The sequence below is a fragment of the Neomonachus schauinslandi genome, chromosome 6 (assembly GCF_002201575.2).
Source record: "Neomonachus schauinslandi chromosome 6, ASM220157v2, whole genome shotgun sequence".
NCBI classification, from domain to species: domain Eukaryota; kingdom Metazoa; phylum Chordata; class Mammalia; order Carnivora; family Phocidae; genus Neomonachus; species Neomonachus schauinslandi.
The window spans coordinates 88134595-88146442 of NC_058408.1; positions in this window are offsets into that span (position 1 = coordinate 88134595).

Here is an 11848-nt window from a genome sequence, read left to right on the forward strand (position 1 = left end):
GCCCTCAGGGTCTCTTGTTCAGTGACTCTTCTTTGAGCCTTGGTGCTGCCATTTTAGTCATGTGATTTTGGGAATCTTGAACCATAATTTGCTTATCACACATAGGGCTTTTGAGTAGATTAAATATAATAATGCATACAAAGTCTTTTTTTTAAAGATTTTATTTATTTATTTAAGAGAGAGAGAGAGCCAGGGCAGGAGCAGAGGAAAAGGGAGAGGAAGAAGCAGACTCCCCCTGAGCAGGGAGCCCCATGTGGGACTCAATCCCAGGACCCTGGGATCATGACGTGAGCCAAAGGCAGATGCTTAACTGACTGAGACACCCAGGTGCCCCTATGCATACAAGGTCTTATCATTTCTTGATGTCAGACACATAACCAATATTGGAAAAAATGATAGCTACTTTTATTATTTTCTTGTGGTAGCCCCCTTCTCCTTCATCAAGTAAGATATTATAATTCTTTTACCATTATAGCAAATTTATTCTCTACATATTTATAGGTTATAATTACTGTAATAGTAATTATTGATATTCGTGTGATTTTAAGTTGTTACTCTCCCAAGAGTGTTTGCATTCTTTTCTTCAATTTATTTTTGCAGAGTGTAATGATGCTTCTTATATTGAAAGAAGTTCAGTGAAGTCATTTCGTGGGGTATGTTGGTGGAGAAGTGCAGAGGAGTGTCTTCACATCCACTTTCTCTCCTACTTCCATCTTCAGTTAAGACTGATCCTATTGTTTACATAGGCATTTCCTCTGGTTCTAAATGCCCACTTTATGCCAATCTCAGTCTTGTGTACACTGATTCTACTTCTCGTCTTCCTGCAGGCCACTCCCATTTAACTCCTCTGTTCTAGAAAAACATTCTAGGCCTTTGAAGGCCAAGAAACTCCCTTCTTTAACTAGTGCCTCCTTCCTTTCTCCTGATGATAGTACCCCAGCCAAAACTACAGCTCAGATATTTCCACCTTGGATAACTCTCTAACATAGCTCAAATTCTCTTTAACACTCTCTCTTTCTCTGCACCTCTGCACAATAAAATACACTCTTTTATTTGTGAACTTAAAAATGACTTGGACCATAAATAGTAAGTATAGGACATTGTGGCAAAACAACAGTATCCAGGAAGAGGAAGCTTCAAAGATTTTTGTATTTTTATTGCTTTTATTCAGATTATAAAAGTAGTGCTTGGTGGCTTGAAAAGTTCAAATAAAAATGTATTAAGGAGAAAGAGAGTCTCATATAACCTCACCTATAAGAGGCAACCACTGATAACAGGTTGGGGCATATTGATTCAGTTTTTTTTGTTTGTTTTCTGGCAGTAATAACTTTTGAGGTGTAAATAGGCATAATGGAGAAGAATTGGTTTCCTGAAACTCCAAAGAGCCTTTGAAAAAGCCCAGCCTTGTTCTTACGAATCAGCATAAAGCCTCCAATAAAATCTGTTCTTCCTCAAACCAAATATTCAAAATACATAGAAAGAATTCTTATTCAATTTACTGTTTTGTTTAATAACTACCATTACTACAGTATTGTATTGCGCTATTTTCTTAATAAACAAAATGGGTTTCAGATTGACAATAGGTAAAACAGGCCTAATCTTGAAATCTGGCCACCATTAAAATATTATTTCTGCAAGAAAATGTGTACCAACAAACTTTGGGAAGATAATTTGGGAACTGTTAATATTTACTTCCAAGTGAATGTAGCTTTTGGTTAGAGGCATGCAGAAAAGGAACAGATTTGGAGCAAATTTCACTTTGTTAGGTGGTAAAGAAAGCCTGACTTAGGACCCAGTTCTAGCTTAGATGATAAAACTTCGGGCCAGTCATTAAACTTTGCTTGGTTGTTTGGATCTTGCTGGGTAATACTGTAGTGGCTATCATCTGTATGCATTTTGGCTGCCAGGAAGGCAACAAATAATAACTTAGGAAGGAAAATGGGACTGTTTTGTTTAAAAAAAAAAAAAAAAGAATCCAGTCAAGTTATTTTAGAAAAAAAGATTATTTTAGGGCTAAATCTGGCAAAAGGCAACAAATTAAAAACAGCTGAGTCATACAGGCAACAAAAGTGAAACCTGGGAACTACCACTTTTCAAAGGCAGCATAGTCTGCATTTTTGTGCTTTTCTTTGCGCACTGGTTATCTCTGCTTTCTCATAATTTTGACTTATAGGTGATCACTCTGGCCATGAGCTTGACTCTGATTCAGATTTTAATGTCTTTGCAACTTGGTTTCTCCAGCTAACTGAGCCAGTCTGTCTGTGTCCCAATTTCAAATTCCCAGGATGCAAAAATCTGATCGGCCCAGATTGTGTCAAATGTCCACCTATCATCCAAAGAACTGTGATTAGAAATGGATGCAGTAGCAGCTGGGAGTGGGAGTAGATTCCCTTAGAAAAAGCTGTGGCAGCAATGGCTGCCATCTTTGATATAACTTAAGAGAAAATTGGGGCTTTATATTTTCTATTCTATTTCTCCTTTGGAGGGTTTTTATTTTATTTTAATTCAATTCAACAAATACTCAAATCTCTTCAATTCTAAGACATCTTTTTCAAAATTAAATGCATCTGATATCTAGTCATGCCTCACAATCAGCATGTTCATTTGATGATTTCTGTTGTAGTATTTCTCCTTCTTATTCTCCCACAGCCATTATTAAACTGGTGAGATTTTAAAACTGAGGAAATACCACATATATTATCGACAGAAAATCAATTGCTTTCCATGGAGGTCATAATAAAGTTGCCATTAGATATGGGGCTGGGTTAGAAGGTGGGGAAATATTCCAATATCTTTTTTCCACCACCCCTTAAGTCCTGTACCAAAAGAAAAAGGAGGCTGTATTCCTCCTTGCTGTAAGAAATGAAGTCCATTAAAGATTCTGAGGTGGTCTCAGGATTTATAGCCCTGAGAAGCAAACATTTATTTTATAGAATAATAACTATCAGTGCTGACTGAACAGGAAGTCAATACTAGAGCACATGTGGGCACAAAATGTAGCTTTGTATGCAACAAAATTCCAGGCAATTGCCTCGTCTAATTCACTCAGAATTTTAAGAAAAGAATGCTTCCTTTGGAACTGAAGTTCTTTCTACTTGGTTTCAGCCCAAAGGTGAGCATTTTTGGAGAAGGTTAAATCTTTTCAGATGTTTTTGAGGGGTACAAAGAAGAAAAGCTAAACCATTCTCTATTATGCATACTTCTAGCTTCTGTTACCCAAATGGGTTTGAACTTTAATATTTTTGTTCTATTTTGAGAATCCCACAATGTGCTCAAAAAGTAGCTTAAGGAAAAAAAAATTCTTCTCAAATCAATCCTGAAAATAGCTATGTTTGTACTTGCTTAGAAGAGTAAACTTTTCAAGCTATGTGGGAGGTACACATAAGATAAAGCCTAAATCGAGAAACTAATCAATTGGAAAACTGGCGGATAGAATCTATTAAAGTTTCAGGAAAAAAAACCTTGAATCAAGTTTTTAAAAATTTTGTTAACCTTTAAAGCATAACTGGATTGGAAAAAAACAGAGCATTCAAACTAATTATTGAGACTGCATTATATAGTAGATCAGCTTTGATGCTTATTAGCTGTGTGTGGTTGGTTAAATTGCTTCTTTCTGTATTTCAGATTTTTATTTTATTTATTTATTTATTTTCTTAAAGATTTTATTTACTTATTTGACAGAGAAAGACACAGCAAGAGAGGGAACACAAGCAGGGGGAGTGGGAGAGGGAGGAGCAGGCTTCCCACTGAGCAGGGAGCCTGATGCGGGGCTCGATCCCAGGACCCTGGGATCATGACCTGAGCCGAAGGCTGATGCTTAATGACTGAGCCACTCAGGCGCCCCTGCATTTCAGGTTTTTAATTTATAAGAGGATCATGATAAAATAACCTATTTCAAAAAGTTATTGTGAGCAATAAATCAGATAATAAACATAAAGCACATAGAACAGTGTGTGGCACATTGTAAGCTATCAAAAAATGTTTTCTATTAATTACACTAAAACAGAGATAGTTACACATACAATTTAATTAAGAAATAGGGGGGTACCTGGGTGGCTCAGTTGGTTAAGCGACTGCCTTCGGTTCAGGTCATGATCCTGGAGTCCCAGGATCAAGTCCCACATCGGGCTCCCTGCTCAACAGGGAGTCTGCTTCTCCCTCTGACCCTTCCCTTCTCATGCTCTCTCTCTCTCAAATAAATAAATAAAATCTTAAAAAAAAAAGACTGGTATCAAAAAGAAGAAGTAGACATTGTCATTTTAGTGATCACTCAGATTTTCAACTCATCATTTTCAAACTCAATAGCATCTTTTTTATTTCAGTGATTTCAAGTTTTTCCTTATAGGTGGTGCGAGTTCTCCCTGCCAAATTGCAGATAGATCGGCCCATTTGGAAGTGGGAGAGTTTCTGAGTATGAGCATTCAATATGCATGGTACAAATTCCATGATTCTCACTAGACCACATATTTGGAGATACTCTTCTTTTTTTTTTTTTTTAATTTTATTATGTTATGTTAGTCACCATACAATACATCATTGGTTTTTGATGTGGTGATCCATGATCCATTGTTTTCGTATAACACCCAGTGGTCCATGTAGTACGTGCCCTCCTTAATACTCATCACCGGGCTAACCAATCCCCCCTCCCTGCTCCCCTCTAAAACCCTGTTTGTTTCTCAGAGTCCATAGTCTCTCATGGTTCATCTCTCCCTCCAATTCCACCCCCCCATTTTCCCCTTCCTTCTCCTAATGTCCTCCGTGCTATTCCTTATGTTCCACAAATAAGTGAAACCATATGATAATTGACTTTCTCTGCTTGACTTATTTCACTTAGCATAATCTCCTCCAGTCCCATCTATGTTGATGTAAAAGTTGGGTATTCATCTTTTCTGATGGCTGAGTAATATTCCATTGTATATATGGACCACATCTTCTTTATCCATTCATCTGTTGAAGGGCATCTCGGCTCTTTCCACAGTTTGGCTATTGAGGACATTGCTGCTATGAACATTGGGGTGCATATGGCCCTTCTTTTCACTACATCTGTGTCTTTGGGGTAAATACCCAGGAGTGCAATTGCTGGGTCATAGGGTAGCTCTATTTTTAAATTTTTGAGGCACCTCCACACTTTTCCAAAGTGGCTGTACCAACTTGCATTCCCACCAACAGTGTAAGAGGGTTCCCCTTTCTCCACAACCTCGCCAACATTTGTTGTTTCTTTCCCTGTCCATTTTTGCCATTCTAACTGGTATAAGGTTGTATCTCAGTGTGGTTTTGATTTGGATTTCCCTGATGGCTAATAATGATGAACATTTTTTCATGTGTCTGTGAGCCATTTGTATGTCTTCTTCAGAAAAGTGTCTTTTCATATCTTCTGCCCACTTTTTGACTTGATTATTTGTTTTTTGGGTGTTGAGTTTGAGAAGTTCTTTATAGATCTTGGATACCAGCCCTTTATCTGTAGTGTCATTTGCAAATATCTTCTCCCATTCTGTGGGTTGCCTCTTTGTTTTGTTGACTGTTTCCTTTGCTGTGCAGAAGCTTTTTATCTTGATGAAGTCCCAAAAGTTCATTTTTGCTTTTGTTTCACTAGCTTTTGGAGATGTATCTTGAAAGAAGTTGCTGTGGGCGATGTCAAAGAGGTTACTGCCTATGTTCTCTTCTAGGATTTTGATGGATTCCTGTCTACATTGAGGTCTTTCATCCACTTCGAGTTTATCTTTGTGAATGGTGATAGAGAATGGTTGAGTTTCATTCTTCTGCATGTGGCTGTCCAATTTTCCCAGCACCATTTATTGAAGAGACTGTCTTTATTCCATTGCATGTTTTTTCCTGCTTTGTCAAAGATTATTTGACCATAGAGTTGAGGGTCCATATCTGGGTTCGCTATTCTGTTCCATTGGTCTATATGTCTGTTTTTATGCCAGTACCATGCTGTCTTGGTGATCACTGCTTTGTAATATAGCTTGAAATCGGGCAGCGTGATGCCCCCAGCTTTGTTTTTCTTTTTCAACATTTCCTTGGAGATTCAGGGTCTTTTCTGATTCCATACAAATTTTAGGATTGTTTGTTCCAGCACTTTGAAAAATGTCATTGGAATTTTGATTGGGATGGCATTGAAGGTATAGATTGCTCTGGGTAGCATAGACATTTTAACAATGTTTATTCTTCCAATCCATGAGCATGGAAGATTTTTCCATCTTTTTGTGTCTTCTTCAATTTCTTTCATGAGTGTTTTGTAGTTCCTAGAGTATAGATCCTTTACCTCTTTGGTTAGGTTATTTCGAGGTATCTTATGGTTTTGGGTGCTATTGTGAATGGAATCATTTCTCTAATTTCTCTTTCTACAGTTGCATTGTTAGTGTATAAGAAAGCAACTGATTTCTGTGCATTGATTTTGTATCCTGCCACATTACTGAATTGCTGGATGAGTTCCAGTAATTTGGGGGTGGAGTCTTTTGGGTTTTCCACATAAAGTATCATGTCATCTGAGAAAAGAGAGAGTTTGACTTCTTCTTTGCCAATTTGAATACCTTTTATTTCTTTTTGTTGTCTGATTGCTGTTGCTAGGACTTCTAGTACTATGCTGAACAATAGTGGCGAGAGTGGGCATCCTTGACGTGTTCCTGATCTTAAGGGAAAGGCTCTCAGCTTTTCCCCATTGAGGATGATATTCGCTGTGGGTTTTTCATAGATGGATTTTATGAACTTGAGGAATGTTCCCTCTATCCCTATACTCTGGAGAGTTTTAATCAGGAAAGGATGTTGTATTTTGTCAAATGCTTTTTCTGCATCAATTGAGAGGACCATATGGTTCTTCTCCCTCTTCTTATTAATGTGTTCTATCACATTGATTGATTTGCCAATGTTGAACCACCCTTGCATCCCGGGGATAAATCCCACTTGGTTGTGGTGGATGATCCTTTTAATGTATTGTTGGATCCTATTAGCTAGGGTTGCGTTGAGGATTTTGGAATCCATATTCATCAGGGATATCGGTCTGAAATTCTCCTTTTTGATGGAGTCTTTGCCTGGTTTGGGGATTAAGGTAATGCTGGCCTCAAAGAATGAGTTTGGAAGTTTTCCTTCTGTTTCTATTTTTTGAAACAGCTTCAGGAGAATAGGTATTATTTCTTCTTTGAATGTTTGGTAGAATTCCCCAGGGAATCCATCAGGCCCTGGACTCTTGTTTTTTGGGAGGTTTTTGATTACTGCTTCAATCTCGTTACTGGTTATTGGCCTAGTCAGGTTGTCAATTTCTTCCTGTTTCAGTCTTGGGAGTTTATAGGTTTCCAGGAAGGCCTCCATTTCATCCAGATTGCTCAGTTTATTGGCACATAGTTGTAGCTAATAATTTCTAATAATTGTTTCTATTTCCTTGGTGTTAGTTTTGATCTCTCCCCTTTCATTCATAATTTTATTGATCTGTGTCCTTTCTCTTTTCTTTTGGATAAGTCTGGCCAGTGGTTTATCGATCTTACTAATTCTTTCAAAGAACCAACTTCTAGTTTCGTTGATCTGATCTACTGTGTTTCTGGTTTCTAATTCATTGATTTCTGCTCTAATTTTAATTATTTCTCTTCTAATGCATGGCTTAGGCATCGTTTGTTGCTTTTTCTCTAGTTCTTTAAGGTGCAGAGTTAGTTGGTGAATTTGGGATTTTTCTATTTTTTTGAGTGAGGCTTGGATGGCTATGTATTTCCCCCTTAGGACCGCCTTTGCAGTATCCCGTAGGTTTTGGACCGATGTTCGTTCTCATTGATTTCCATGAATTGTTTAAGTTCTTCTTTGATTTCTTGGTTGACCCAAACATTCTTGAGCAGAGTGGTCTTTAGCTTCCAAGTGTTTGAATTTCTGCCAAATTTTTTCTTGTGATTGAGTTCCAGTTTTAGAGCATTGTGGTCTGAGAATATGCAGGGAATAGTCTCAATCTTTTGGTATCGGTTGAGACCTGATTTGTGACCCAGTATATGGTCTATTCTGGAGAAAGTTCCATGTGCGCTCGGAAAGAATGAATATTCTGTTGTTTTAGGGTGGAATGTTCTGTAAATATCTATGAGGTCCATCTGGTCCAATGTATCATTCAAAGCTCTTGTTTCCTTGTTGATTTTCTGCTTAGATGATCTGTCCATTGCTGAGAGTGGAGTATTGAGGTCTCCTACAATTAACGTATTGTTACCAATATGACTCTTTATTTTGGTTAACAGTTGGCTTATATAGATGGTTGCTCCCATGTTGGGGGCATAGATATTTACAATTGTTAGATCTTCTTGTTGGATAGACCCTTTAAGAATGATACAGTGTCCTTCTGTGTCTCTTATTACAGACTTTAGTTTAAAATCTAATTTGTCTGATATAAGAATTGCTACCCCAGCTTTCTTTTGAGGTCCGCTGGTATGGAAGATGGATCTCCATCCCTTCACTTTCAGTCTGGATGTGTCTTTAGGTTCAAAATGAGTCTCTTGTAGACAGCATATGGATGGGTCCTGTCTTTTTATCCAATCTGCAACCCTGTGCCGTTTTATGGGAGTGTTTAGGCCATTCACGTTGAGAGTGATTATTGAAAGATATGAATTAATTGTCATCATGATGCCTGTGAAGATGTTGTTTTTATAGATTGTCCCTGTAAATTTCTGTTGTAGATCACTCTTGGAGTCTTTCTCCTTTTATAGAACCCCCCCCTTAATATTTCTTGCAGGGCCGGCTTAGTGGTCACATATTCTTTCAGTTTCTGCTGGTCGTGGAAGCTCTGCATCTCTCCATCCATTCTAAATGACAGCCTTGCTGGATAAAGTATTCTTGGCTGCATGTTATTCTCATGTAGTACCCTGAATATGTCTTGCCAGGCCTTTGTGGCTTGCCAGGTCTCTGTGGATAGGTCTGACATTATTCTGATGTTTCTCCCTCTGTACATAAGGAATCTCTTCCCCCTAACTGCCCTTAAGATGGTTGCCTTGGTTCTAAGATTGCAAGTTTTACTATTACATGCCAGGGTGTTGGTCTGTTTTCCTTGATCTTAGGAGGGGTCCTCTCTGCCTCTAGGACTCAAATGTTTGTTTCATTCCCCAAATTAGGGAAGTTCTCAGCTATGATTTGCTCAAATACATCTTCTAGTCCTCTCTCTCTCTCCATTCCCTCTGGGATTCCAATGATTCTGACATTGGAACGCTTCATGGTGTCACTTATTTCTCTGATTCTATTTTCATGGATTCTGAGTTGTTTTTCCCTGGCCTCCTCTTTTCCCTTTTTATCTATTATACTGTCTTCCAGGTCGCTTATTCTCTCTTCTGTCTCAGTTACCCTAGCTGTTAGATTATCTAGATTGGATTGGATCTCATTGATAGCATTTTTAAGTTCTGCCAATTCACCTTTTATTTCTGCCCTTAGAGACTCTATGTTTGCATTAATTGATTTCTCCATTCTAGCCATTGTCTTCACAATTGATAGCCTGAGTTCCATCTCCAACATCTTGGTTATATCTGCATCCATTTGTAAATCTGCAGCATAAGTCATAATCTCTGAGTCTTTTCTGTTTTGCGGGCTCCTCCTCCTAGTCATTCTGTTGATGGGTGTTTGAGGGAATGTATAGAGTCCAAATTATTGACCAGAACCCAAGCAAGATGCACCTGTTTTCTTGGGACCTTAGGGTTGCTGGCCTCTTGTTTACCCGGGCTGTCTTCTGTGGGAGGGGCCTGCCGGGCTGTTACTCAGGCAACCCTGTTTGGGCAGAGTTGCCCTGGACCCCTGTGGTGGGGGATGGGCTCAGCAGGAATCAGTCTTTGGGGCTTTTGTTCTCTGGCGGCTTTCCCTGGTGGTTTCCGCATCTCTTCCGCGAGTCAGAGCAGAAGAGACCGTTTCCAACCCTCTGCCTCAGAGCAGAGACCGCAGTCTGTTCTTCAGTGAGGTCTCCAGGCCACTCCGTCTCTGTTTCTGTCCGTGCTGCTATAAACTGCAGCGTCCTGGGTTGTGCGCCCCTTCACAGTGCCCCCAGTCCTGCCTCCAGGTCAGAGCACGTCTCTGCCCTTTGTGCTTCTAAAACCACCAGCCGCTCCCAGTTCACGTGCGTGTGACCCCGCCGCTCCGGGTTTCCGTCCAGGGGCTGCAGTTCGCCAGTGCGACCCCCACCGCTCTGGGTTTCTGCCCCGGGGGCTGCCCTAAAGTCCTTTCCCCACCACTACCTGTCTGCGAGTCTGTGCCTGTCCACAGTGCGCGAGGCTGTCGCTCACCGGAGGTGTAGGGTCCCCACGGCCAGGCTCCCTCCTGCTGCCATTTATCCTCCGATATCTGCCCGCGGAATCACGGCTCCCCGCTTTGTACCTCAAAACCAACCGCCTGCGATATTCTGTTTGTAGAGATCCAGATCTTCTTACATCTCAGGCTGGTTTCATGGGTGCTCAGAGTGGTCTGGTAGATATCCAGCTCAATTCCGGGGACCAGTTGAAATAGGGTCCCCTACTCCTCCGCCATCTTTCCCCCCCTCCCCTGGAGATACTCTTCTGACATTTGATCTGTTTCTGGAAAAACAAAAGATGACTCATGAAGGAACAGTAGACTGTTGGCTCCTGGGCCCATCTGTGCCCCACCACCTCCAGTGTTAGCTTTGCCTAAGAGCTAAAAAATGTAGGGATCACTGATGCCACCAAGAACTTTAAATGGCAGGGCACCTGGGTGGCTCAGTTGGTTAAGCGACTGCCTTCGGCTCAGGTCATGATCCTGGAGTCCCTGGATCGAGTCCCGCATCGGGCTCCCCGCTCAGCAGGGTATCTGCTTCTCCCTCTGACCCTCCCGACCCTCCCCCCCCATGCTCTCTCTCTCTCAGTCTCTCTCTCTCAAATAAATAAATAAAATCTTTAAAAAAAAAAAAGAACTTTAAATGGCTTAACACATTTCTTTTTATGATGCTAATAGATTCCTGATTTTCATTTTAAGGCTGGCTAGGCCATAGGTCCATGATTATCATCAGTGACTATTTTGTGAAGTGCCTTGAAACAAGGCAGACAGTCAATTTGATCAGTGTGTTAATAAATGAAAGACAGATTTCCACTATAGATGAATTTTGATTTCCAATTACATATCTTCCTAAAATTTGTGTTATGGGTTATTTTTTTAATAAACAGGATACGTGTAGTATTTCTTTTTCATAGACTTACAATTCCAGATAACTTTTTACTTGTCTATAGACATTGAAAACTGAAGGTTTAAGAGTGTTTCTTCCCTTTTCCAGTTTTGCAACCTACCAACAACCTCTCCCTCTTCTCTGTCAAGAAGTTCATGATATATGGACATCTCTTTTGAATTAGAATAACCACCCCCTCCAATTTACTTCCTGTAAATTTTAATTTCCAAGTGAAAGTTGGTCTTAAAGTAGGTGCATACTTGTAAATACCTTTATTTTGCCATCATAAAGCAATAGAAAATAAATTTCAAATGTACGTAATAACTCAAATTTTAAAACCTTAAAATTAGTGATTAACAACAGTATCAATCCTAAGAAAATAAAAGATGGAAATTTTGGGTAAAATCTCTTAAATGTAACAAAAAACCTTGTTACATTTATGACACAAAAACAAGGTATCTATTTTCACTTGGCATACATAATGTGTGTTGGCTGGCTAGCAATGGTTGTAATTATGTGGTATACAATAAAGGGTTCCACTGATGCCAAAAACAGAAAAATGGGTGAACCAGGCCAGAAACCATGCATTGGGTAAATAACTTCCTAGACAAATGAATTTAGCTGATTTTAAGAAAACAATTTCTTTTACTTTCAGTTTTATGAGCTTTATGGATAGATCCAAACTCTTTATTTTAAAAAAAGTGGTCCAGTTTCATTCTTTTGAATGTAGAT